Source organism: Aedes aegypti, chromosome 3 (genome assembly GCF_002204515.2).
Source record: "Aedes aegypti strain LVP_AGWG chromosome 3, AaegL5.0 Primary Assembly, whole genome shotgun sequence".
In the NCBI taxonomy this organism is placed as follows: domain Eukaryota; kingdom Metazoa; phylum Arthropoda; class Insecta; order Diptera; family Culicidae; genus Aedes; species Aedes aegypti.
The window spans coordinates 115832241-115853018 of record NC_035109.1 but is presented as its reverse complement, the minus strand read 5'-3'; the positions used below and the strand labels follow the sequence as shown (position 1 = coordinate 115853018).

The 20778-nt window shown below is 35.8% G+C and overlaps 1 protein-coding gene and 1 long non-coding RNA gene across 3 annotated transcripts in view; both read right to left on the bottom strand.

Moving 5' to 3' along the window:
- The window catches only part of LOC5564337 (GTPase-activating Rap/Ran-GAP domain-like protein 3), a 469292-nt gene that overhangs the window by 331468 nt on the left and 117046 nt on the right, over positions 1-20778 (bottom strand). The window lies entirely within an intron of this gene.
- On the bottom strand, positions 1171-1715 carry LOC110678557. The gene is made up of 3 exons (XR_002501734.1): positions 1428-1715; positions 1278-1366; positions 1171-1217 (listed from the first exon to the last, which is right to left on the bottom strand). It is a non-coding gene; the product is annotated as an uncharacterized LOC110678557 (long non-coding RNA).

The following is a 20778-nucleotide window of genomic DNA, read 5'->3' as shown; positions in this document are numbered from 1 at the left end:
TTCTTCTCATCCGCTAAAGCCCTCTCCATAAGCTTATTTTCCTCCTCCCGCTGCTTTGCCCGGATAGCGTTCTCCAACATCATCTTCTTCTCCTTCAAGGCCCTTTCCATCTCCATTCGCTTCTCTAACAGGATCATTTCGATCTCCATTTCCCTCTCTTTAGCCTGCTGTTCCTCTTCTAACTCTTTCAATCGTTTTTCCAACTCGGAACCGGGAATATTGACTGACCTAGCTGACTTAATACTAGATCTATCGGAATCATCCCCTAACGCTTTATTTTTCTTATTCTTTTTCTTAATTCCTTTCTTTTTTTTTTTTTTAAGGCACTCCGTGCTTGTGGCCACTACTGTGCCGGAATCAGTTTATCTGTATTTTCCTTACCGATACAGTTCTATTTTTAGCTAATCCATATTTACATCTGCTTTCACTCTCTTCTGCTCTTTTTGCTCTCACACCGAGCAGGTAGGAGAGTGCTCTGCTGTTGGTCCAATCGATTTCCATAAGCCATAGTCAATTGCTCTTGCGGTGGTTCGTTTTGCCGTGTTCCTGAGTCGTTTGAGGCTAGCTGCCTGCGAAGTGGGTCAGTTTGTCTCAGTCACCATCTGATACTGACGGAGGATGGATGTGTTCCCCTAAGCACGGTCCTTCGTGCGGCGTCTTCTGGTGGCTGGACGGGTTATTTTTTTGGAGGGGCTGGGAATTGAATCTATGACCTTCCGCTTATGAAGCGAAAGCGTAACCTCAAGGCTACGGACCCCCTCATTTTTTTCTTCCTTTCCTCCTTCTCTACTTTCTTCAAGTACTCACTGTACTGCTGCTGACACTCGGTGGTCGGACAGAACCACTTGCTCTCCTTCTCCGCTGCAGCCGTACCGCCAACACACCGCGTATGGAACCAGCGGTCGCAGTTGTCGCAGCCAATCATTCGCTCGTCCACTTCGGAAGTCGTTCCGCAGGCGCCACAGGCCGTCATCGTCATCTCTCCAACATCCGACATCGCTTTCGAGGTTACGTCCGATATTTCTTTTTGAGAATGTTCGGAATCGGTACAGAAATACTATTTTTCTCGTAGCAGCCTTTAATGGTCAGCTCAAACTGGAAAAGTATTTTGAGTTATTTTTTGGTTCTTAATAAATTATAACAAAACTTACAAGAAATAGTTTTCTTCTCCTCTTGCGATATTCTCTATATAACCGCGATCACTTCCTGCGATAATCCTATAGATATGATTGAATACTAATCAAATGAAATATTCGTATTTATTTTACTTTACTCACGATCTTTTTGATCTGGGATTTCCCAATTATCTTTCGAATGATCACTTTTGCCTTCTTCTTCCACAAATCTAACAATCGTGTAGTGCAGCCTGCGTGAATCAAGTTGGTTGATTTATAACATTTAATGATATTTTAAGTATTCAAACTTACTAGTTTACGTGTGCAAGCTCTCCGCCACTAATTTAAACTTACACTAGCGAATTTATGCTGCAGATGCCACGATTTTAACGTTTTTGACTCAAATTTCCAAATTCACTGAACAGCCAGTAACTAAAGAATGCAAATTTTTGTTTTTGTTTTGATTTGCATCGATTCCTATTTTTGTTTTTATTTTTATCGCACGGCTGCGCGAAATACGCGTGAATATTGCCTTCTCAATTACCCGCTTCTCACTTCTCACTTCAATGTGAACACACGGTCGAGTACAGTGATGCCCCGATGTGGTCAACACTTCTTTTTGTTTGTTGTTGCAACCATGTTTAGTGAATAAACGAAAGAAGACGTGACCTTCGAGATGTTTTTTTTATGTTTTTAAATGCACTGGGGAAGTGTTTCATTGAAAACGATAAAACGCAAAACACGAAATACTTCTATGATGCTACAGATAGTAGAGAAATTGAATTGAGGGTACAGGAAAAATCGATTTTATCTCAAGTACTTTTATGTTTATATGTATATGTATGTATATATATAGCTATTCGAATAGCTCAGGAATGCTTTGCAACCACTATGTGTTATAGATTTTTAATACATTTGAAGCATCGATATTGTAATCAATGAAATAGTTGCAGTGAATGCTTTAATTTCAGATTTTCATCAGTTTTTAAGAGGAAGAATTATTCATAAACTATTTTTAGACCACATTTTCAAACAAAAAAGCTTGCAATCACTTTGCCGGATATCAGTTCTAAAAATCATGCCAGATAAATATTATGAAATCTTTTTCGTTCTTTTAAATGTATTACTTATGGTTTTGTGGGATGGAATTTAGTGCTATCAACAAACCAGAACAAACTTTTCTGAGGTCACGGTGTAAGGTAATTAAAAAAAATCAGCATGTCTCATATTTGGACAGATGAAAGCTAAGACTTTCTTCTTTCATTTGTTGCTGAAATAAAATACTCCAATGGGATGTCTAGTCCAACAGTTTTAATTTGGTAATATGAAAAAATGTACAGTAAACTGAATAATTCAGGTGTGGTGCACTATTGAAACTGAATCAGATGATAACTGATGATAACGATGTAGATTATTCTCAATACCTAAAAATTCACAGACATAGAGTCTCCAATGACAAACAGACGTAACCGATAAAACAATTACCGATTTGAGACATAGCAACGCGAACATTATCGCTGTATAATAATCCGAGAATTAAGTCTGTTGTATGTCGCGCATACATCCAGTGTTGGTATTAGATTTGTTCTCATAACTGTATGTTTTGTAACTCATACGCATTCTTGATTTTTCTGGCTTCACATCTCTACTGGGAAAAAAGTTTGCTACTCAACTTAGCATTGTATGAGCATTTCAACAATAAATAACTGAAAATTTTCTAAGTTAATTGACCAATTATTATTTGTACCTATGGCAGCCCTAATACAACATTTCATATTTTGAATTAGGGAAAATTTGTTTACCGGCATATCGGTCTATTTTTCTCAAAGTAAGAGGGAGCATGGAGAAGAAAGCAATGAATACTAGATGGATAGGGTAAACAGGTATAATACCCCCCCCCCCCCCCCCCCCCCTAAGCAAAAACTGCTCTATTGCAGTGGCAAATGTATTACTTCTATAGTTTTTGGTGTCAAAGTGTTATTTACTTAGTTGGTCATGCTCTGCATGCAACTTTCTCTTACAAGGTAGCTTATAAAAAGAGTACAAGACGTTTTCTGTAAACGGTCCAAATCTTGACGTTTCAAAACAAAGCGGGCAATATGCCCCACCCATAGAAAAAAGTTCCGCAGCGTTGTAGAAATGCTTCCAAGGAGTAATCCACCACTTACTTAGCCTAAAAGGGTCCATTAGCAATCGTCTTCCGGTAAAAGTTTTTGTAACAAGTGCAATTGTAAAGGATGTCATTTACAACGAGGCTTGCCTATCCGTCCCAAAATGTTAAGCCAAAAAGCTGATTTTCGATAATCTTGGTATTTCTATTGGTTGTTCATACTTCCCAAAGATCTTATATGCGCAACATCATTTTTTCGCGGATATGTTTTCAAGATATGTTACGTGTTAGAGAAGCCTCAATCGCTAGAAAATGAAGTGGGGCGTATTGCCCGGTTGGGGCGCATTATACCAATTTACCCTAGGTACCGCAAACGAACGGCGAGAGAAATTGGATTAGATGTTGAAGAGGGCATACCATATGGAACAGTATTACTTGAAATTCCTTCCTTGTGGCTAATATCCCCTATGGGAACGGCGTGGCGTGTTTTAAGAATGACACTACCAAGACAGCCAAAATGAAAGAGGTTTCAAGCGCCCCAATACTGTTTGGCGATCAAGCAGGTTCTATCGATCGGTGACTTATATTTTTGGGGAATCATTACACAGTCATGGATGGTTTGTCCATATCATGCGTATTTCTCCCCGATAAGCCACACACATGATCGTTCTATATGAACTGCGTTTTTCTTTTTTAGCCGTTTTGTTATTTTACATACAAAGGTATCGACCGTGATAATTATATTCTGAATTTGTTTACCGGCATATCGGTCTATTTTGCTCGAAGTAAAAACAACAAGATAAGCCACCGATCGATAGAACCTGCTTGATCGCCAAACAGTATTAGGGCGGTTGAAACCTCCTTCCTTTTGGTTTTTTTGGTAGTGTCATTCTAAAACCACGCTAAGCCGTTCCCATAGGGGACGTTAGCCACAAGGAAGGACGTTTCAAGTAAAACCAATGAGAATATATACCGGTATATATTCACATTGAAGTAATACTGTTTCATATGGTATGCCCTCTTCAACATCTAATCCAATTTCTCTCGCCGTTCCTTTACAGTACCTATCCATCAAGTATTCATTGCATTCTTTCAGCTCTTACATCGAGCAAAAAAGACCGATATGCCGGTAAACAAATTCAAAATATAATTATCACGGTCGATATCTTTGTATGTAAAAAAACATTTTATATGCAAATAAAATGTTGTCAACATTGCCTACATAGTAGTGCAGTGTTGACAAAATATTATATGTTTACTGTTTTTATGTATAACACAAAAGTAAACAGATTTTGATAAGCACATACTTTATACACATTAACAAGCGTTGGAAAATGTGCCAATGATGCCAAAAAAATCGAAACATTTTCATTCATTCGAAATTCATATTAAAGTTAAGTCATATATAGTGTCCGAGATACTTGGAGACTCTGAGCTCTTTTTGAGAAAAATCGCGACCTCATCGGGCACTGAATGCATTGTGTTAAAGAGTGTGCGTTAGATTTCTGCCCGATACTGGAACACTTTTATTCAGTATTTTTTTGACCATGCCACTGGGTGTTGCATACAAATATGTTGTTTAGTGTAGTAATTATTTACATGTCGGGTAGATTGGCTCGGCAGTCTTATGTTAAAAAATCCAGCGAACGAAATTTTACTCGGAGCGAGTAAAATTTCGTTCGCTTGATTTTTTAACATAAGACTGCCAAGCCAATCTACCCGACACGTTAAAAAGTATTCAGTCGTTAATTCTGTTTACTTGTTTACAGAGTGAATTGGTCATTTCTCCTATAAGAAATAAAAGCTTGTTGAAATTATCCTTATATTATACCATAGCATAGCATAGCATAGCATAGACTGACTGTACATGTCAATGGTTGCTACTCCGTGATTGATCGGAACTGGTAAGAATTGCACTACGATCCAAATGAATAAGGGATGGGAGTTTCCGCTTACTCTCGAAGTGCAAGTTTAGCAGATCTAATATCATTGATCAATAACACTGTTCGACAAAAAAAATTTTTTGGCTGGATCAGGGACGCGGTTATATGGGTCTTGAAGTACAAGAAAAGTGTAGAAAGAGGCCGTTTTCAAATGATTTGCAGCACCCCTGGATTAGTTTTTGACAAAGTTTGAAAATATTGCATTTTTCATCAAAAAAAGCGTAATAAGCAAAATATCAATATATTTTCAAATTCAATTATTCAACCATTGAATTAGTCAAATCAATATTTTTTAGCCCTAGATCGCTTCAGGGTAACGTGTACCATTTCAGAAGAATATTGGCATCATTTTTATATATGAATTTGGAATGTTAACGATCATTAAACAAGCATATGAGGATGTGCACCATATAAATACTACTTATTTTTCTATTCCACACATCTGGTTCATTATATAATAATTATTATAGGTTCAAGAAGACGCTTGATTAGAATTTAATTTTTTGCTCCATTTTATAAAGCAATGAGCAATGCAATCCAGAAACATTTGATTTCAACAAGGATACGAATACGGAAAATTGATGTGTCTGTTATGTTTATATGGGCTGGTTGGTCTAATAAACTCTTGGCAGTAATACAAAATTAGGTTGGACACTGACATGTAAGTGGTCTTACATGAGCTAGTCGGTTTATCAGGAGCCGATGGCGAAGTCCGTGAAAAATGTCATAATAATGTTATTTGCGATTTCCAAAGATTTTTAAAGGTACTCATTAAGAATAGATTACTTATCGTGAGGTCCATTTGTTATCAGAATATCCCTAGAAATTACAGACTAACGTAAAATAGCAACCAATAATTCAGTAATCAACAATTCCACATTTTTTGTGACATCATTTGACAGCCACTCAGGCAGGCATGAGATCTTTTTGATTCAGTTTGCGCACAATACTAATCATTTGTGAAAACTGATTTAGTGGTTACATGTCTACTTCTTACTTGTAAGATGATACAATTTCTGGTTAAACCATTTCCGATTTTTTTGTTGGTTCTACATTTTACATATTTTTCACCAATTTTAATCAAACTTTCAAATGGAGCGTTAGTTTCTTGTTCAATGAGATGTTTTCTTCAAATGGGTTTAGTTGTAAGCATATTGGAAACATAAAGAAGTCGACCATTAAGGTTAATTTTAAACTCGTCTCCCATATAAGGACAAACGTGTCCATTTATGAGCCTCCATTCCCATATCCTCGAAACGAGTAAAAATGCTTTTCAATTAAGTGAAGAAACAATTTATCCATACATTTGTGATAAACAATTTTGCGAAACTTCACGTAATTTCTATTTTTCTTTCTTTTAACAAGAAGACATAGAAAAACAAGTGTTTTACTCATTTTGAATATATCGCAATTATTTGTGATATTCATTCCAAATCTCAAATTTGAAAGTTTGATTAAAATTGCCAAAAAACATGTGAAATTTAGAATCGAAAAATAAAAAAAAATATCGGAAATGGTTTAACCAGAAATTGTTTCATCTTACAAGTAAGAAGCAGGCATGTTACCACTAAATCAATTTTCGCAAATGATTAGTATTGTGCACAGACTGAATCAAAAAGAGCTCATGCCTGCCTGGGCGGCTTTCGCAAAAAATGTGATAATGATAATTACTAAATTATTTGTTGCTATTTTATGTTATTCTGTAATTTTCCTAGGGATATTCCGAGGAAAATAAATGTCACGATAAGTAAACAATTATTAATGAGTACCTATCGAAATATTTAGAAATTGCAAACAACAATGTTATCACATTTTTTTACAGACATCGTCTCCTGATAAACCGACTAGCGCATGTAAGACCACTTACATGTCAGTGTCCAACCTATATATATTTCGTATTTCTGCTGAGAGTTTATTATACCAACCAGCCCATATATTCACATCACATCACATCACAGACACATCAATTTTCCGTAGTCGTATCCTTGTTGAACTCAAATGTTACTGGATTGCATTGCTCATTGCTTTATAAAATGGAGCAAAGAAATAAATCATAATCAAGCGTCTTTTTGAACCTATAATAATTATTATATAATGAACCAGATGTGTGGAATAGAAAAATATGGTGCACATCCTCATATGCTTGTTTAATGATCGTTAACATTCCAAATTCATATATAAAAATGATGCCAATATTCTTCTGAAATGGCGCACGTTTCCCTGAAGCGATCTAGGGCTAAAAAATATTGATTTGACTAATTCAATGGTTGAATAATTGAATTTGAAAATATATTGATATTTTGCTTATTACGCTTTTTTCGATGAAAAATTCTAAATTTTCAAACTTTGTCAAAAACTAATCCAGGGGTGCTGCAAATCATTTGAAAACGGCCTCTTTCTACACTTTTCTTGCACTTCAAGACCCATATAACCGCGTCCCTGATTCAGCCAAAAAAATTTTTTTGTCGAACAGTGTAACGGCGCCGGCCAAGTCCTTACAGTCAGTTGGGATGGGGAAGGAATGTTAGGGTGTAATGATTGTTGCTTCTAGAAACCGAGAATACCTCTGCATCTCTACAATCACTACGGGAAGGGTGTTTTTTAGTGACGGAGAAAAAGATCTGAGAGTCACCTCTGGTCGATGATGCGATCCATGGGCAAGGGGGAAATATACGACTTATATTTAAAGCTAGTTTTGTATTTTTCTCTCGAGAAGTTTTTGGTAGAAGCTTTAAAAAAACGTCAACATCTATAATGTCGAACAATTCAAAAGACGTTTTTATTTATGACGAAAACTGAAAATTGCATGTATATATTTTAACTTAAATGAAACAGGAATAATGCCGACATTTGTAGTGACGAACCATACATAGTTTGTTTAAAAATTACATATGAGTATTACTGTGCATTTTGCCTCGATATGGTAGAAGTTTTAAAAAATACGTCAACATTCACAATGTCGAACAATTCAAAAGATAATTTATAATAATGTCTAAAAGAGAAAAATATATGTATATTGAAATTGTATAAGAAAAAAGCATAATGCCGACACTTATAGTGCCGAATCATACAAAGTTTGTTTTAATATTACTTGAAAGTTACGCTTTCAAGAAAATATGTGTTATCACAAGCATGAAACGAACTCACCAGTTGGTAATCCATCCTCGACTGAACACAAAACTGACACTGACAGCAAAACTTCTTGGCGTCCCGAAAACAAACCGTCTTGCTTGTGCCTTCCCAAATACCTACCCAGCAAGACGCTCCAAAACAGAAAAAAAATCGACGAAAACACGCGTGAGCAAAATCTATCGGACGACGTAAAACCGAACTGTCCTGCTTGGGCTTCACGAAGCACTACCCAGCAAGACGCTCCGAAACAGGAAAAAAAAATCTCCGGCGACGAAAACACGCGCGAAACCGTGAGCCAAATCTATCTGACGACTCAAAACCGAACTCTGTTAAAATTATCCTTATATTATAGATTATTAACGAAGTTATGCAGAATAGCTTAGGATTCGTAAGCTGTAAATATAAAGGTTGTGGTCCTGTTGCAAATAAGTTTAAAAATCATTTCAAGATTATTTTACGATGCATTGATAGCTCCCAAATAGGGTTAATAACTATGGAAGATTTAGCAGTTAAAATAAAACGGTTTGCGTTTGCAGGAGTTCCAAGTTCAATAATATTGACCTGATAAAAGTTGAACATAACCTATGAAATTTAATGAAAGCATCAAAGTTATTGACCAAAACGATTATGTTTTGTTGTTGGCAAAATATGGTTTTATTTACGAAACTCAAATTCCTTAACACCCCATTTTGCATTTCCATCAAAAATCACACATTTTCATGATTATCTCAGAAATAATTGTATTTGGCTTTTGATATACACGACGAGAACATGGTAGGGCTATTGATATACTAGAAGTTGCTTAAACTTCGAGTTGATTTTTTTTTTCATCCCTTAAGGTGAAGATGAATCGAAGTCAAAGTTCAAATTTTCAAGAGCACGGATCTGGAAAACCAAACATCCGTTTAAGCTAAAAACCTAATCGATTGGTCGCTAGCTGGTGGTGAGCAATCGATTAGGTTTTCAGCTCAAACGGATGTTTGGTTCTCCAGATCCGTGCTCTTGATAATTTGAGCTTTGGCTTCGATTCATCTTCACCTTAACACCTCATTTTACGGTTTTTTTTTTTGAAATTATTTAACTAAATAGATTGTTTGATATCAGTGCTGTTCGATTTGGGAGAATCATGTTCACAACTTACATACCACAGAAAACGATAATCTCAATTTCTTAAGTATTAATTGTATCAATTCTAAAATAGCCCTACGTTTCCTACACCGTTCCGTTATTATTGTAAGGATGTTTACCAGGTTTAGCCATTTTTTCTATCGTTATAAACGAGATTTTTAACCCTGAGCTAGCTCAACTCGCGAATGACGGCTTTACTGTTCTTCTCTCTTCCAAAGGAAGTCGTCGCTACCTATAACCTTAATGTAAAGTGTACAATTCATCTCGGGTATAAAATTCGCTCCCAGGTCCTCGGAATTAAAGGCGTGTTTGTTTACTACTAAACCAATTCGATCCCGTTTTTCTGATAATCGATGTAAAGTCAATTTAAGGTATCAATTTTCATTTTTTTCATAAATTTAGAAGTTTTATAAATCATAGTTTCTATCGCAAACTCGTCAAAGTTGAAAAAAAAATCCAAAGAAGTTTTAAGAACCAAAATTAAGTAGATCAGATTTTTTTAAATTCCTACACATTCTTCTTCTTGGCATTTACTTCCTCACTGGGACAGAGCCTGCTTCTCAGCATAGTGTTCTTATGAGCACTTCCACAGTTATTAACAGAGAGCTTTCTTTGCCAAAGTTTCGATTTTCGCATTCGTATATCGTGTGGCAGGTACGATTATACTTTATGCCCAGGGAAGTCAAGGAAATTTCCATAACGAAAAGATCGTGGAACAACCGGGAATCAAACCCAGACACCTTCAGCATGGCTTTGCGCGAACTCTAACCACTCGGCTAAGGAAGGCCCCAATTCTTACAAATGTTTTGTTGAATGGTGGAACATATTTTGTTGCAATGTGGAAGGATGTTTAATAAACAACAAATAGCTTAAGCAAAAAGAGATTGACGGAGTACTGATTTTGTTGAAATAAGTTTGATAATATAAAGGATAATATGGAAGAAAGTTCTGAAATATTGAGCATTTTGTCCCATGTTTAGAGTACCATTTTGTAGCAAAATTTTCCGATGTATTCATTTTTGATAAACAATATTTTTAGTTTTGATTCCATCGATTGAGGGGGGGGGGGGGGGGCGGATAATCTTTTACCGAATTTCCATACGTCATCCTATGTGTACTGTATTTGTTTCTGGAGAATTACTCACACTAGGCTTTGTCTTGCTTCTATGTCTGCGGTACATCAATGCAAATTATCAGTCTTCAGCATTTCATGCAGCTCAAGCCGATGTGGTTTAAATAGCATAAGCATAGTTAATATTGAGAAACGAAGCATTTTATTTACATGCCCTTACAATGGTTATGTGCGCTAAATGAGTGTCTTGACACTAAAAATAAATCATTCATGTGAACTCTCTCAACGTTTGCTCCATGCTAATTACCAACACGACGTGCGAACTTACTCGAAGCATTTGCATGCAGTTATAATTTGCTGGTACCATTCGAAGCGAAAGGGACTTTTATTTCAAGTTTGGTGCAGTGCATTTCACTTTTCTTGATGATTTATGTATGAAAATCAGGCAACGCCATGTGAACCGGAATTATATGTGTTAAGCAAATACCAAAATCAATCAAACATGTAGCCTGGAGTCTTGAAACATGTGTTTTCAAAATTAAATAATTTACCCTACACTCAGTCAGTGGATGAACAGCACCCAAAGCAACGTTCCAAGTTCTACTGAAAGTAATTATAAAATTGAAGTTTCTCTCAAAACTCTTAGCCATTGAAAGCTCTCAACTCATTATGGGGAAATGTAATGCTCAAATTAGTTTTGCTTTTCAATGCATCCTCCTCAGTACGTTCCGTTTAATCAAGTTTTGAGCATTTCCGCCCAACTGGTGATTCACTATGTCCACGTTGACTGCTCGTCTTCTTATTTACTGTGACACGAGCAATGCTTTTCTGCAGAATTGACACCAAATTTGACATTGGCTAATTCCTGGCCAGATTAAGGTTAACAGTTCCAAGCAAAACCCAATAAATCCCACTTCTAACTCAATTTGTGATCCAACGCTGGTGTAAGATCTCTTCGCTTCAACTCGTCATCCTTTTCCTTCGTTTGCCTAAATTTGCCCTTGTTCGGTGTTTCTATCTTCTGCCTTTCTTCGGGAAATGCCACCATCATCTGCGCTGGTCGATGGCAATCTGTTTGATGATGATGATGGGAAAAGATAAAGCAATTAGTCTCTATAATTACGGGTAAACATTTCCTCTGTCGATTCCGTGAACGGTTGGGCTGGCGTGGGTTGAGGATCATAGAAAATTGTGAATGGAAAATTTGCGCGCGTATGTCACGCTTTGTTTCGGGTTGACAACCTCAACTATCCCAAATATTGATTTTGCCAGAAACTCTGAGGATTAGAACTCCAAATGGTATGTAAGAAAGTTACATCCAACTTTTTTATGACGGCATATCTCAAAAATATAGGTTAGAAGTTTTCGTTAAATTACCGATTTTCGTGACCAATATAATACTTCAGGATCAAAAGTACAACTTATCAAAGGAACAAAACAACATGTAAAATAGTAGCTAATGTATGTTTTATTTGAACGTCTTTCAACCCTTTCAGGACAATATAAAATCGAATAAAGTAACAAATTCTATTCAGAAAGCTTGTGGTTTTAGTTGTTATCTATGTAGCCAAAATTTACACATCTACATCTAAGTCCAGATATCCGAAAGCTTTGGAAAATTTTTGGTCGCTTGAATCTGATTTCATATTATGGTCTTCACTGAAAATTGACGTGTCCAATCATGCTTGCATAGAAATTTATTCATTAAGATGTATATGAGATGTTTTAAGTTCGTCAATCATTCCGAGAGTTCAGTATTGCTTGTCTCACGCTTAAGCCAGAACCAATTGAAAAAAATGTGACTTCCTTTGTGTGCCAACATGCAATAACGATTTCAACCTTAATTTCTCAATGTTATGACAAAAACACACGAAAGAGCGAAACTGATCATTTATTTGTATCATAAAATGGAAACTTTTTTGCATCAAACAGATATTTTTCCCATTTGAAGGGAAATTCCCGAGAAATCCTATTTTTTTATTTGATTTTTATAAACCTATCATGGATTCAATTTTAAGATCTGGTGTTGCGAGCCGTATGCATACAAAGGGTTTGTGTTTATGTCAAAAGTTTACTGAGGATCGAAATCAATTACGCAACATAGCATAAATAATATGATGTATTAGATTGATTGAAATGTGTAAAAGCATTAATGAAATAGAGGAATTGTTAAAAAAATTAGAAGTGCTGATATTCTCAGAGAATTCTCACATGACTCTTGTGGGGTTCTTATGTGTTTCCCATAGTATTTCCACGGAATTCTCTTAGAAATACTCCGGAATGTTCTCCACATAACTTTCACAAGATTTCATAAAGCTCACACACGAATTCACATTAAGGACTATTCATTTTATAAAGTGGACACTTTGTGCATGCTGTATCTTTCTTATTATTCAATGAAATTTCAATCGGTTTTTTGCACATAATTCGACTAGTATTGTACAATGTTGTGATAATAAAAATTCTTCGAAATAATTAAATTTCACACGAATATGGAACAACGATTAGATCGGTCGATTTTTTGAGGTTATCAAAATCAATGATTGTAAGAAATTGGCTGGAAAATTCGATAATTTATATTTTCTATTTTCAAAAAAGGCTTGTTCTTCGAGAGCATCATCAATCAGAAGCCTGATGGAAAAAATCAAGTTATTTTTGGAGCAAAAATTTTACAGATATAATAAAATCAATTTTCCCGTATATTTTTAAAGAAATTTTTTTTTGAAATTTGATGGGAATTGATATGAGTGGAATTTTTTGTGTAAAAGTACGTCCTGACGGAAGTCCTAATATAGTATTAATATGAAAAATAACTTACGCCTTCATAGAGTTACTTAGTAAGTCCCCACGTCACATTCAAAGCACAACAGAAACACAATTGTTTTATTCTTAGAAGACCTATCAAGGTACATTGACAATCATCGAAATTGGCAACACTGCTGTAATAAAATCGATTTTATTTTCCACATATTATTTTCATAATATGTTATTCTGAGATTACCAATTGAAAAATTCGGAGAAAACTGTTTACAATTTGCTGTAGATCGATAAATATGCGTACATGATTTTAAAAGTATGAGACTTTTTAGTAAAACGACCATAAACAGTAAAATTTATACTTAAGACTGTAGTTTAATCTCACGATTTAGCTTTCGTTTATACTAATATAGTTACTTTAGTAATCCAAACTAGTTTTAAACACGCTTTTTACTTTTCTCTTATGCTGGGAGTGAAAGGATGGTTCTTCTTCTTCTTGGCATTAACGTCCCTACTGGGACAGAGCCTGCTTCTCAGCTTAGTGTTCTTATGAGCACTTCCACAGTTATTAACAGAGAGCTTTCTTTGCCAAAGTTGCCATTTTCACATTCGTATATCGTGTGGCAGGTACGATTATACTCTATGTCCAGGGAAGTCAAGGTAATTTCCATTACGAAAAGATCCTGGACCGACCGGGAATTGAACCCAGACACCTTCAGCATGGCTTTGCTTTGTAGCCGCGGACTCTAACCACTCGGCTAAGGAAGGCCCCAGGAGTGAAAGGATGGTGTATCAGCAAATTTGGTCATAAATGGGTAAATCACTAAAGTTACCTAATGTCATAGAATGGTGGAATATAATTGATATTTTTAAAGCTTTACCTTTAGTAGAATAGTAAAGGATACAAACATACAATTTTTTCATAAAAATAAGGATTTTTGTTTTGCGAAAAATAATGTTAAACTTTGACGGACAGCTTTTTTAAGAGTTTTTGGAAAAAACTATTTAGCTCTTCAACCAAAAGCATTTTCAAAGATTTTATATTTTCATAGCATTTTAGAGTAATAGGTCAACGATACACAGAAAACCGATTACGATTTTATCAATAAATAAAAAAGATATAGCATAAACAAGTGTCCACTTTATAAAATGAACAGTCCTTAGATTCCCAAAGCCATTTTCAAAATATTCTCTTATTATCTCGGCAACAATTTCACAATATTTGCACAGTATTGCCACAGAAAGCCCAGGACGTTCACAGGAGTCCTATGATTTCACTAGAATACTAGCAACAACACTGGGCTCCCAAAACCTACTCTTATATATTCAAGGATCCATACCGTAATCCTAAGATCCACACTGAAATCCAAGGATCCACACTGGAAACTCAAAATCCCCACTGGTATTTCAATAGCTACACTGAAATCCTTGGTTCCACACTGGAATCCCAGTATTCACATTGGAATACATACTGAAAACGCAAGATTCACATTGAGGTTACAAGATCCACACTGGAATCCCAAGGTCTACTCAGGAATCTCTAGATCCTCACTGAAGTTTCAAGTTTCACACTGTAATTCCACGTTACTCACAGAATCCATACTGCAATACCAGGATTCACACTAAAATCCCATTATACACTGGAATTCCAATATCCACATTAGAAGAATGGCTCCACAATGCAGTAACACAATCTAAACTAGAATCCCAGGATCCGCACTGAAACCCTAGGATACAAACCGAAATACCACTAGATTCCTACTGGAATCCCAGAATCCATATTGGATTCGCAGAATCCATACAATATTCCCAGGATCCGTGCTGAAATTCCATAATCAACACTGGAGTCCAGAGATTCACACTGAAATACCTGAATTTGTACTGGAATCTCAGGATCCGTAATGAAGTACCTTTATTTACACTGGAAGCTCAGGATCCATACTGAATTCCTATGAATAATACTGGAATCCCAGGGTACACACTGAAATCCCAATAACCACAATGGAAACTCAGGATCAACTTAAAAAATACCGAAATACTCACTGAAATCCCAGAATTCTCACTGGAATCCCAAGATCTCTATTGAAATTCCAGCATCCACAATCTTAGGATCCACACTAGAGTCACATCGGGGCCTTCCTTAGCCTAGTAATTAGAGTCCACGGCTACAAAGCAAAGCCCTGCTGAAGGTGTCTGAGTTTGATTCCCGGTCGGTCCAGGATCTTTTCGTCACGGAAATTTCCTTGACTTCCCTGGGAATAGAGTTTCATCGTACCTGCCACACGATATACGAATGCGAAAATGGCAACTTAGGAAAAGAAAGCTTTTAGTTAATAACTGTGGAAGTGCTCATAAGAACACTAAGCCAACCGTGACAAGCCTCACAAAATTTTCGAAGGACTCATACAAAAAACGTGACAAAGGGGGGGGGGGGGAAGTGTCGAAAAAGTCGAAATTTAGCGTGACATAGTTTGTGTACCATCCCCTATTTGTTCGAGGTGTACGGATTTTTAACCTGTATGGATATTGGCCCCCCTCTTTAATTTCTTTCAGATTAAAAATTAAATTGCTGGAGTTATTTCAAACGAATATTTTTAAACACTAAATTAGTGCTTAACTTGAATATAATCACAACTCATACATCCAACCGAGATATTTTCACGGTTCACAGTTCATCCTAATATAATATCATCAGTTACACTCTCCCACCTGTTTAACCTACCTTACATTCTTATCTGTTCTTGCTGCTTTATCTTATTCCTCTTCGCTCTTTGTTCCATTCTACTGGCTTAGGAATCCTCCCTAGCTATTCATATGGTTATTCGGGTTCATAGTCAACGGCTAGCGCAACCTATTCAAGGGCCAAACATCGCATGCATAAAAGATATTTCGTCAAATATCATCTAAAGGAGTGGAGATATCGCAATTTTGAGTTGATTTTTTGCCCTTAAGGGTCCTAAACTTACCGAAATAAGCTGAAAAGCATACCAAAGTTTTGCAGAGTTCACTAAAATGAAAAAAACTGCACTTACGCCCTTTGCGCCACCTCTAAACCTTTAACAAACATTCTCATTTTTTCACAGGATGTTATTTTGGGACCGATGATCATTTTCCCAGATAGCCCTAGCGGTAAACGCGCAGATATTCAGCATGACCATGCTGAGGGTCGTGGATTCGAATCCCGCCAGTCGAGGATCTTTTCGTAAAGGTTATTTTCTCGATTCCCAGGGCATAGAGTATCTTCGTACCTGCCACACGATATACACATGCAAAAATGGTCAATCGGCAAAGAATGCTCTCAGTTAATAACTGTGGAAGTGCTCATAAGAACACTAATCTGAGAAGCAGGCTTTGTCCCAGTTGGGACGTAATGCCAGAAAGAAGAAGAAGAAGATCATTTTCTACTTTGTAAATTCTTACTACGAAATATTTTGGGAAATAAGCCCCACCCTAATGCCACAGGGCTGTTAGTTTTAACACTGGGGTTGTTCCTATCTGACATTTCGGAAGTGACACGGAACACAAAAAATACCCGACATTTGAGTTCAAACCAATGGGTGCGACAAAATCTCAAAACATCGTTAAACAAATGTTTTTTTTTTTGGAATCAAACCAACAAAAATCATTTTAAAATTGAGTAAACATGTGTTTCTGGCCTAAACTTAAGCGTTTGGTACTTAAATTGGGATAGGGCTTTAGAACCCTAGTGTGCTTGAATCTAGAAATTGTTAACAATAGTTACGTTCCCATGAAATTAACACTGTTTCAACAAAAAAAATGTCTATGGTGAGGATTCAAAAAAATCTTAGAAGTGTGTCGTCAATATCTGATAGCTCTAAAGAAAAAAGTCATTCTTTTACAACAAAACTAATGCTAGCTGATCCTTTAGAAACGGTGAGCCTTGTGAAAAATATTTTCGGTTGGAAACGTTCAACTCTTTTACTACCACGGGGAGAAAACTTACGCTTACAACAAAGGGTCCAGAAAAAAGGCCAAATTTGGCAATGCATATCTCCGTCGTTTTCAAAGCGATTTTCTAATTTTTTGCAGCAATGAAGTTAGACTCCATTTGAGATCAACATCTATTTAAAGTTTATTTAAAAATGGGGTATACCCAGTGTTTATTTTTTAATCAACAGATACTCTTTAGTGTTATCTGGCACGGATTAAGCAATGTAACAATATTTAAGGTGATAAATTATGGTTTTCTTGGTAAAAAACAAGTTCCAGAACCACAATTTATATGTTTGGGTGAAACCAAAATTTTTGATTACACTCAAAATTTGTTTTACTCAAGAAAGCTAGAAAACCCCTATTTTTGAACATTTTTTTTTTCCTATAAATCGAAACTCGACCCGGTGACATGTAGTGCCGGATTTGGGCTTCGGGGCAAGGGTCAGATCTTATAAAGGGAGCCCATACAAAATTCAACACGTTTTGGGATTCCACAAACTAACGTATTGAATTTGACTCTTGAACGAGATGATCGGTATGAGAGGCCCAAATTAAAAAAAGTGAGTGACATATTCGGTTATAAGCTATATACATTGTAAAATTCGACTGCTTTATAGTTTTTCAATAGTGTTTAAAGGTAATTTTTCCGTCCAAAGGAAAAACATATAAAAATTCGTAGAAGATTGACTCGTTTTTATTCTTCTATGTAATTTGTATGGAGTGAGAAATTGCTGAAATCTTCAAAGCCGTTTTTCACTAAAGTTTCTTTTCTATGGTTGCCGCATTCTCTGAAAAAAAAACAGCATTTACAGTACTCAAGGCCGATTGATATGAAATTTGATCTGCATGTTGGAAATAACTTCAAATTAGATTTGTAAATGAATCATCAAATTCTATGCAAAAGTCCTCTTCTTCTTTCTGGCGTTACGTCCCAACTGGGACAAAGCCTGCTTCTCAGATTAGTGTTCTTATGAGCACTTCCACAGTTATTAACTGAGAGCTTTCTTTGCCGATTGACCATTTTTGCATGTGTATATCGTGTGGCAGGTACGAAGATGCTCTATGCCCTGGGAATCGAGAAAATTTCCTTTACGAAAAGATCCTCGACCAGCGGGATTCGAACCCACGACCCTCAGTATGGTGAGGCTGAATAGCTGCGCGTTTACCGCTACGGCTATCTATGCAAAAGTATCTTAGTTTTTAAAATCCACCTATTTGTCAATAATGTCCAAACTTTAATACTTAGATATTTTGAAAACAAACAATTAAGTACAATTTTCTACAAAGTTTTGCATTTCATCTAAGTGAACCAGTTTTCAGAAGCAAAGCTTTTTCTGAATATTCAAATTTAAAAAAATATTCCAATTTGAAAATTTCGACGTTTTCCTCCAAATAGTATTTTTTAATAGCTTCTAAGCTCTTGAATAGAATTCAATAAATTTATAATTAATCAAATTTTAAGATTTTAGTGAGACGTAGTTCCAATTTTAGGTCAATCGGTTTGCTAAAAGCTGTTATACAGTTCCCTAAACATGACCATTTTTGTTCGGCCTTCATGTACTTTATTCTTAGCAGTATTGTATATTCTACGAATTATATTCAAATTCTCTCTGAAAACTAACAAGATAAGAATTTCGAAGATGTTAGCTTAACATATATTTTTTTCTATCTTTATTAACGAGATTTTTAGCCCTGGGCTAGTTCATCTCGGGACCAACTGAAATTTTTTGTGACTATTTCGGGGATGAGATTCGATCCCAGGTCCTCGGCGTGAGAGGCGTGTGTTCTAACCACTACACCTGGTCCGTCCCCCTTAACATATATGATATTTTGGTAATATATCGAAGGATAATAATTTACCAATCTATACTATGAGTTTCAGATAGGAAAATTGACTTTAAACTTAGTGTTATATGTCCAAATATCTAAAGAGAAAATATTGTAAGGTATTTCAAAATGTTTTTTGTTCTTAATTTTTATTTCTCAGGGGCCCCCTTAATCGGAGGCAAACATTTCCGGGCAGAAATAGAATTTTTGAATTACACTCAAAACATCTTATAATCAAATTAACACGAACATTTTTTTTTAATGTTTGCCTTCAAAGCGAATTTCAAAGCAATAACTTGTGGATTTCGTGACTTAAATATGACTGCTGAAGTCTATTGAATATATTTGTGCAGAAATATATATTTTTGATTACACTCTAAATTGATTTCTATTTTGAAAATTACTAATATCCCATATTTTTATACCATTTGCCAAAAAAAAATCAAAATTAAATGCGATTCCATCTTGTTTTTCCATTATGAATTTTATTATAAAATAAGAAAATATTTTTTTGAGTCCATTCACAATTTATCAAATACATTACGGGATGTGACTCCCCGAGCAGAAGAAAATAACTACTGAACACCAAATTGAGGTATTCCATACCCGATAATTTCCAATACTTACAACCTGAATGAGGTATGAATGAGCCCTGCATAAGAGGTAAAATACCTCAAATAATACCTTCTGTATATTCTACAAATACCAAGCTAATAATTGGATCAGGTATTGTAATACCTCAATAATACTTGATGGATTTTCATATAAAAGTGAAATTTTCCAATACTAGTTCAATACCATCAGCAGTCCTCAATAGCTGTCGAATACCAAAATGAAGTATTTTTAATTGTTTTAAAGATTTTTTTCAAATACCATTATAATACCAAAATGAGGTATTGATAACTGAACAATACCTAATTGTGGTATGATACCAAAATATGGTATGCATAAGTTATTGGCGAGTTATTCTTTCCTCCTCGGGTCCTAGGACTTAATGCTCTGAAAAACCGGATTTGTTGGATTTTGAACCGTTTCAATTCTCGAGAAGTTGACTTCACTAAAATACGTTCCTATGAGCTTGACACAGATGTTTAGAAACAAATTAGCCACTTTATCGTAAATTGAGGGCATCCCGGGGGTCCGAAAATGGTCACTTGTAGGATCAATCAAATACAGGACACATGGTTATCCAAATCAATTTCTTCTCAAAAGGTTTGTGCTGATTCGTTTTTCTTAAAATTACACAATATAGTGGCCACATTATAGCCGATTCCGGAAATTATCTGTAACTCTCAATTTGCCTACCTCCTGGGACACAGATGCACAGCACCCTTTTCACCCGACCTGACCCAGTGATCCACCGGAATAATTCCGGCCACATGATCATTCCCTAGATCCTTTGCCCACTTTTAGAAACTAGATGTGTGTACCAGTAAACTGACAAAAAATTGAAATCCGTTATGTATTCGCTGATCAGTGAGAGTTTTTTTTTTCACTAGTACATACGGGTTAAAGAAAAGTCTACGTTTCAGTCAAAGTATTATCCTAAGTAAAAAACACGCAAGCAATATCTTATTACTTCAGCAAGAAATACGAGCACCATGCGCAATACATGCTGCTACCTTGCAGATAACTTCTCCCAAGTCCTATAAAATTTCAAAATGCGAACTTTTTTTCAGAAGAAACATACAATGGGTAGCCACATAGGTAGTTTACCTCTCTTTGAGGTGGTAACAGTAA